The following is an 8,932-nucleotide window of genomic DNA, read 5'->3' on the forward strand; positions in this document are numbered from 1 at the left end:
GGAAATCGAACAGGCAGCCTTCGGAGTTAGGAGCGTGGCGCTCTAACCCCCTGAGCCACCGGCCGGCCCGATTTCCATATTTTTTAGGGATCAGGATCCTGAGAGAGCGGGTCAAGTCTAGAGAATTTGGTAAAGTTCTCAGTGTTGTTATCACTGAAATCCCTCTACTACTCAGTCTTCTCAGGGGACAGGAAAAGATCTCAGTTGTGTTACTTACATCTTTATTCCCAGCACTGAGTTTGGCACATAGTAGGTGGTTTACATTCCATGAATTAATTATGCAATAGTGTAAATTAATAAATGAGTATTCAGGGGAATAAGGGTGTCCACCATCACTGCTTCTACTTAACACTGAACTAAAGATACCAGCCAATGCAATAAGAAACAAGAGGTACAAAAACTGAAAAGAAAAAAAAAACTGTCATTTGCAATCAATGTGATTGTCTACCTAGAGAATCCAAGAGACTCAACAGACTAGTATTGGATACCTACTGTGTGGTAGCCCCTTTCTAGATACGTAATCTAAGATGAAGAGGCTGTCCTTGTTCTCAGTGAGCTCCCATTTTAGTTGGGGAGGTGAGACCAACAATCCTTAGGGAAGAGTCACCTGCAAAAGAAAGAATCCAAGAGGTCCATAAACTTGGATGAGAAAAAAATTAATTACATCTTTATTTTCATTAACGTCTCACTGAAATTTAACATTTCCTTCAGTTATGAATGTAGGCAACAAACCACAGTTTGTATCAGCAGTACTCATGACTTTGTCATCAATCAAAATCACAGATGTTTTCAAGTCACAATATAGCATTTGTAAATATCTCCAAATATAACTTATACTCACCACTACTTCAACATTACAGTGGTTATTAAACCCGCTCTTAGTCCTTACAGTTTAATATGTTAACAAAGAATTTCATATATTACTTTATCACAATTTAAAAAACAATAAATGCATTTCAAGATAACCGGTGTCCTTTGTGATATGATACATGTAATTTTATGCATTTAAAACATTACCCCGAGACGAGGACCCAAGATACAAGAAAGATTAGGAACTCCTGCTTTAGAGGAAGGACTTGTTCTCTGGTTTGGGCAATGCCAACACAGTTCTCTTGCACAAGGGAGTCTCCCCCTTTCCCGCCCCCATCCTTCACATTTCTTACCAAGGAGTCATGTTTAAGTATGTGTCAGTCATTGTCTCTGGAGCTTTCTGGAGGACCCTCCTTTGGATGTCACAGAGCATTCTGAGGAAACTCAAAGCATGGCCCTTCAATCTGGGCATGCTTGTGCCCCAGCACAGCAAGCACTGGGCCTGGGCAGTGGCCAGTTCTGGCTTTGTCCAGTGGGAAGAGAAAGGGCTGCCTCTGCTGGTTTTGGTTTCTCCATGGCAGTGTTTTCAGCTGCTGCAATTGACCACTTCCCTTCCTAGGTCAAAAGGCAGGTCCTGGCTCTAGGAGAACATGGGAAGACAGAAAGAAGGAGAGAGAAGTACATGAGGTCTCAGCCAGGGTGGGGGCAGGGGCTCTGTTTGGATTTCCCAGAGTTACATCTGCCGTCTGGGTCCCGAGGCTCCTTTCCCAGCAGATATGAGTCATGTACAGCAGTGACAGCCATATGAGGATATCTGACAAGGCTTGTGTACCTATGTATGATAATGTAGCTACATTAAAAGGTCATGGCTAACGCTGACCCCCTCCTCTGACACTCGGCTCGAACTTCTCTGTAATTTAGAATCACATGAAAGAGGAGAAAGATCATAGGAGTTGGCATCAAAGAGACTTGGGTTTAAATCCTGCTTCCATCCCTTCCATTGCTAGCTCGTTGATCTTTCATTAATTTAGCAAATAGTCTCTGGGTGCCAACCATGTGCTAAGCACTGAGAATACAGAGGTGAACAAAACAAGTCCCACCTCCTCTCATCACACTTTCTATAGGGAGGCATACGAAGACCAAATTATGGTATCATGAAAGAAATGACCAGGACGTTATGGCTGAGAATAATGGTGAGGATAGAGATGAGGCCCCACCAAGGAAGGATGGTCGAGGAAGGTCTCTGTGCGACATGTGACTTAAAACTGAAAGCTGATGTAGAGCAGACCATGAAGAGGAGAAAACCTTGTAAGCAGAGGGAACAGTACATGCAAAGGGCCTGAGGTAGGAAAAGGCTTGGTCTGGTGAGAAACCAAAAGGAGGCCAGAAGTACCAAAACATGATAGAAGGGGAAGAGTGTGGTGAGAATTAAGGTCAGAGAGGTGGGCAGAGGCCAACAGGAGGGGCTGGAGTTCATGTGAAGGTGCAAGAACACTTGGGAATTTTAAATATGCAGAGGGTCCCAGTTTGATTTTTTTTATTGTGGTAAAATACACATAACTTCACCATCGTAACCATTATAATGTTGTGCAAGCTTTACCACTATTCAGTTTAGGAACTTTTTCATCACCTCAAGAGGACACCACGTAACCCATTAAGTAGTTACTCCCCATTCTTGCCTACCTCTAGCCCTCCGCACTCACTGATCTGCTTTCTATCTCTATGGATTCGCCTGTTCTGGGTATTTTATATAAATGGAATCATGCAACATGTGGCTTGTTTCCCTCAGCATGTTTTTGAGTAAAGTTCACCCCTGGGGCAACTATCAGAACCTCACCCATTCCTTTTATGGCTGAACGGTCCATTGTGTGGATGTTTATCCTTTCATCCATTGACACAGTTTGATTTTACAAAGATAAACTCTGGGTGGGGGTGGGATTACAGGGATGGCAAAAACGGAAGTGCAGGTGGGAGGCAGTGAAGGCACGGACTAGTCATGTGGTGGGGGTAGGGAAGGACAAAAGGGCACGGGCTTGGGCTCCATTTGGGAGACAGAACATGCAAAGGAAACTAGATGGACTGGACATGGAGGGTGACAAAGCGGCCGGAGCGCCTGGGTGCCACCACCGAGACGGAGAAGCCCGGGAGGGGAACAGGTGGAGGGACACCCTAGTTGTTTTTGAAGTTTGGTTTGAATTGTTGAAGTGGTGGTGTCATGCGGGCAGTGGGATTTGAGTGTAGGACGCGGCAGAGGGTTTTGTGGTATGAGTTTGTGAAGGAAGAAATATTTTGGCCTTCGTCCCTGGCTTCTGGCCAGAGTTCCTAAAACCCTTGTAATTTCCTAAGTGATAAGAGCTGAGGAGCATCTTTTCTTCTACTATTTGGTCTTTGATCCAGGTTCCTGATACAGAGCTCCTAAGTCCTTTGGAATTTCCTGGAGAGTCTTTTTTGTCCCTAATGAGGTTATTCTTGGTGGGCTCCTGGTTGGGGGCTGGTCTCCAGAAAGGCCGAGCCATGATTAGAATCTTGGACTTTTCAGCCGCGACCCCCATTCTCCAGAATAATGAAGCCGCCATCAAAGAGCTTCTGGGTCGGTGACCATGTCGAGGTGCTGGGAGGGTGGCATGGCTGGCGAGGGCGTGGAGCTGCGTTCTCCTTCCCCCACACCTGGCCCTGTGCATCTCCTCCATCTGGCTGTTCCTGAGTTGTGTCCTTTCATCATTAACCCTTAATTGTAAGTAAACCATTTTCCTGAGTTCTGTGAGCCATTTTAGCAAATTATCAAACCCGAGGAGTGGGTCATGGGAACCTCTGATTTATAGCTGGTCAGTCAGAAGCACAGGTGACACCTGGGAATTATGACTGGCGTCTGAAATGAGGGGCGCAGTCTTGTGGGACTGCACCCTTCACCTGTGGGTCTGTGCTAATGTCAGGCAGTTAGTGTCAGAATTGCTTGGTGTGGAAAACCCATATATTTGTTGACACAAAAGGATTGAGTGTAAAGAAAAACAAGTTTTTCTTTTAGGGGACTTCAGTGCACAGCTGCTGTTGAAGACCCGGGGCCAGGCTGAGATCCCCCTCCTGGAGTGTAGACAAAGGGCCCAGGACCTAGCTGGAAGTCGAGCAGGTGAGGGAGGAGGCTGCAGAGGAAACAGAAGTTGTAACTGGACGTAGAAGGAAACACCAAGGGCGTGTGGGGTCCTGCGGACCCAGAGGAAGGCAGAGGAGTCAATAGTGTCAAACGCTGACAGGAGTGGTTTGAAGAGGCAGAGAGGGACGGAGGTGGAGAAAGGACACAGAAACCACTCAGGGAAGGACAACTGCTCATGAAGGGAAGCAGAGAAAGGGGACAATAGTGGGAGGGCTGGTGGGTCCATGCTAGAGTCCCCCCGGCCTAGCAGGGTACCTGGAATGTAGGAACTCCCATTTATTTGGCTCTTACTGTATGCCAAGTGCTTTGCTAAGCATCGTGTCCCCATTTCACAGAGAAGGCTGACACTCGGGAAGCTCATGACAAGGCCGCACAGCTGCCGAGAGGCAGAGCTGGAGCATGAACCTGGCTCCAAATACAGGATTCGCAATGGACTCCTTCCCTACCTTGACGGGAACAATGGGTGCTAATGTCTGTGGGTCAAGTTCTCCAGGTCTCTGGAATCTTTCCTGCCCAGTGAAGTGGGTGAAACAACATTGGGAAGAGGAGGGCAGAAGACATTGAAGGTATTTTCAGACTCTCATTTTGCTGAGCAGAGCCTCAGCTTGCTGGGCCTAGCAGCGTCCTTGTCCTACCTGCTGGTCACTTATGGAAACTGCTCTCTGCAGCGTGGGTCAGCCCTCCCGGCCAACTGGAGAAGCTTCCACCAGATGGGTCCCACATTGCTCCAAAAGAAGACTGGGACTAACTCCCCAGCTTCTCTCCACCCAGGAGATCAGTCTAACGGATCTCAGAGATTCCATCCTACCCTGTCATTATGTTTTAAGAAAGGGCCTGTGACCCGAAGCTCTGGCCAGTGAGACTTGGGGAGAGTCTGCAGGGGTCTCTGGGAAGTTCCCTCTTCCCAGGACAATTGCAGGCAGAGACGGCTTCTCCTTCCTCCCGTCCAGGACTGGCCATAACACCAAATCTGTGCCCCTACTCTGGGCCTGAGGGCAGAGCGAGGGGTGGAAAGCACCTGGGCCCCCGAAGATGAAGCTTAGTCACTGATTCACTCAGCCTAGCTGCCACGTGCACACTTCCTTTTTTTGAGAGACGACATGTTTCACTATGGTTTGGGTTAGGATTTCTGTTAATCACTGCCAGGAATATCCAGCCCCCGTCCACACCTGGACATTTGCTGGGCATTGGCTGCTGCTCAGCACCCACTTCGTTTCCTCTTGGTAACATCCACCTCCTGTTTGGGGAACTAACTCACCCGTGTTGGGTCCGGTCCATTGGAAGTATTCATCAAGGTGTCCCCTTACCCAGCTGGGAGGATGGCACACGAGGCAAACGGAGACAGCCCATGGTCGATACCCGCTCACGTTGGGGTGGGGTCTGCCGGGGAGGAGCTGTGGGCTGTCGGTGTATGTCCTGTTTGCTTCCATCAGCCTGAGCTGGTTTCTCTCATTGGCAGTGAAGGAAGCCAGGCCATGAGCTAAGGGAGAGAGAGAAGATGAAGTCCCTGCTGGTAAGGAACACACCCTTCGTGCAGGGGGCAGAATGTGAGGCAGGACAAAACAGACAGTGGTAATAATAACTGGGAGAAAATAACAGCCACCCTGAGTGAGTGAGTGCCCTCCACCCATCAGGCACATTGCTCACATCTCATTTTTCATCTCCATGACAACCCATAAGGCAGGAACTCTGATGAGTTAGGGCTGGAAAGTCCAAAATGTCAGTGGCTTAAACAAGCCAGAAGTTATTTCTCATGCCGGAGGCTGGAGGTGCAAAGTTCAGGGTTGGCAAAGCGCCCCCTGTTCCACAAAGAACCTTCCAGTGCTCTGCCCAGCCATTCCTAGGGCCTTATTCCTCGTGGTCAAAGATGGTAGCATCTGCGTTTCAGGTAGGAGGACTGAGGAGGAGATGAAGAAGGAAAGGACAACAGACTTGTGCCAGCCTTCTCGTCAGAGAGGCCTCACGGTACTGCTGCTCCTGTCCCAAGGGCAGCCCTCAGTCCCAGGACACCTCGCTGCAGTGGAACATGGGAAATATGCCCAGCTCGAAAGTCTATGATTGTTGAAAAAGTTCAGGAGAAGTTCCCATGTTTGGGCAACTGCCAGTTATTATACCGATGAGAAAAACAAGACTCAGAGAAGTCACTTGATCATGAAGTGGCAGGACAGGACTCGAACCCACTGTCTATGGGAGCTGTGGTTACAGTCACACAGAGGAAAGCAAAGCACAGTTGGGGGGAGGAGGCTTCTCAGGGGAAGTGGTATGTAAGGTGGGTCTCCTGGGTTATGAAAAGGGGAAAGAAGGACATCCCAAGACGCGAGGTCTAGAGGAATGAGAATCATTTGGAAGAAAGCTTTTCTCGGAGTACCGTCTTACAAAGTACTCCCTGGACAAAGCTTGACGACTATGTCCTGTAATGGGGAGCTCACTACCTGTGAGCCAGCTTGTTGTATTTGGGGGATATTTCTAATCAGCATTCTCCCTTAGAGAGTGTTGTGGCCCTCTTTTGGGTTCCCCTGCTTGGCATCTGTCCCCCTTCTGGTAACGTCAGCTGTCCCCTAATTTCAATCCAGGTGGTTTCAGAGAAGCTGACCCAACCAGGCCAGGGGGTTCAGCTTCATTTTGGGGGAACTCTGATTCATTTTGAGGAGTCCTCTGCTGGGATTGTCATTTGCAAGAATGGGTGAGCCTGGACCTGTGGGGCATCACGAGGAGAAGGCCTGCCCAGGAGTTAGGCCAACACAGAGGAGAGCAGAGGCGCCTGATGGGAAAACGGAGGCCACATCCTCACCATCTCACCTGAGGCCCTGCAGAGCTACCCTGGACACGCCAGTTTCATAGGCCAATAAATTCCCTTTTTGCTACAGCCAGTTTGTTTGGTGTTCCTGTCACTGCCACCTGCAGAGTGCCAACGAAGAGGTAAAGATGTCAGGCTTCTTTTTAACACCATCTTGGGGAGGGAGGCGGTCGCGGAGTCTCTTCATGTTTTATAAAAGTAGTAGAGCCTACAGCAGGGTTTCTGCAAGTGTGGTCCATGAAACCCCAGTGTCTGCATCACTCTGATGTTGAACTTGATGAAAATGCACATTCCTGGGCCCCGATTGCCAAATCAGAATCTCTGGAGGTGAGGCCCAGACTCTGCATTTTTGTCAAGCACTCAGGGGATTTTCATGGCACCCAGTGGGAGAACCAGTGGCTAAAGTAAGTGACCTGGGATCCACCCCAGGTCCTGCCACCAGCTTGGATGTAAAAACAAGTCTCTCTAGATTTTTAATAACAACAAACGGAGCCCTTCTGTGGACGGGTGGTTTCACAAGTGCAGAGCACGGTGCTAACGAAATGCTTTGTGTGTGTGCACTTGTTTAATCCTCACAACCACTAAATAGCTTCACTTGAAGGCAAGAAATGGAGGCTCAGAGGGGCTAAATGACTCGCCTAATGCCACCCTGCTGGTGAATCGGAAACCAGTGCTGTCTGTCCCACTTGGTAAGCACTTGCTCTACTGCCTGTCCTGTCTTTAGGTTGCAAATAGAACTTTTTGCTTGTTAGACACGTAGACTTTCATGCTAGGAGTCTTGAGTCCTCCTTACCCCCCACACGATGACTCCCAATTCTCCCTCCCGAGGTCACTGGAGTCCACCCCTTTCTCGTCTTCACTGCAACCATCCTGGGCCATGTCTCCACCGCCTCACAAGCAAATGTCTCTCCACTTCTACTGCGTGATTTTTACAAGATATTTTACAAGATATTTCTTTATTAAGAAATATCACAGACAGTCAAAAAATTATATGGAATACTATAAAAATACCCATGTCCTCAAGACCAGGTTATGGAATAAAACACTTTTTCTTGAGTCACAAACCTCAGGAACTTTCACTGGCTTCCCCTGGCTCCTGGGATTAAAATGCTAACGACTGGGGCCAAGGAGGCCCTGCCTGGTCTGCGCCCTGCTCCTGAGCCTCCCTGTACCCCTCTTTACTCACCTGTCATGCTGGCCTGGATTTCCTCTCACGCCCCGGCCTCCTCGCTCAGGGCTGGCACCCTGACGACTGTTCCTCCTGCACAGAGGCTGTGCCCACCAGCCGAGTCCAGCTGGTACACTCTCATGCTCAAGTCTTCGTTGCAATTCCTCAGAAAGGCCTCCCACCTCCCCAGACCAGGCTGCTCCCAGGTTGGCTTCTTGCTCACACCTTTCCACACTGTTTAGCTCTTGGTTCCGTGCCTGTCTCTCCCACCAGACTGTGAGCTCCACGAGGGCAGGAGCCCTGCCTTTGAACGGCCTGGGGAAGAGTAGCTGCTATAAATGGTCCCTGAATGACTTCTCGTAAATACAAATAAATCACCTGGAAAAACACAGAAGAAACATCAGATTGATAAAGACTTGGCATCGAAATGGCCCTGGTTTCTGGAGGGCCACATGGCCGTCCTTCTCCTCCCTTGTCTGAGCCATGGTCCAAGAGGCCTGAGTGGACCTCCTGAGAACATGGTTACCAATCAGGGGCCCAGGCAGCCACGCGTCTGTGACACAGGGACACTGACTGAGTGCCAATGCCTTGCAAGAGCGCATGTCAAACCAACCGCCCTCCTTTCAAGCAATGGTGGTGGGAGGCAGGTGGGCAAGTTACTATAGCAAACTAAACAAATACATACACATTCACCCTCTGACCCAACAGGCCCCTCCTGGGAACCTACCCCAAAGATACCAGGCCAGAGCCATGGAAAGACTGCAGGTTACCTACCGCAGCACCACTGTGAGCACCAGCTCGGAAGTGCCCCAGTGTCCACTGGTAGAGAACGAGTTGAATAAATTATGGTACATCCCCACCCTAGGGGACCATGAACTGGAGAGGGGCAAGAGGAACTCAAATACTGCTGTGGAATAGTCTCCAGGATAAATGGTTAAGGATAAATGCAGGGTGCGAGCCACGTGTGTCTGATACCGTGTTTCCCCAAAAATAAGACCTAGCCAGA

The sequence above is a fragment of the Rhinolophus hipposideros genome, assembly GCF_964194185.1.
Source record: "Rhinolophus hipposideros genome assembly, chromosome: 24".
Taxonomy (NCBI): domain Eukaryota; kingdom Metazoa; phylum Chordata; class Mammalia; order Chiroptera; family Rhinolophidae; genus Rhinolophus; species Rhinolophus hipposideros.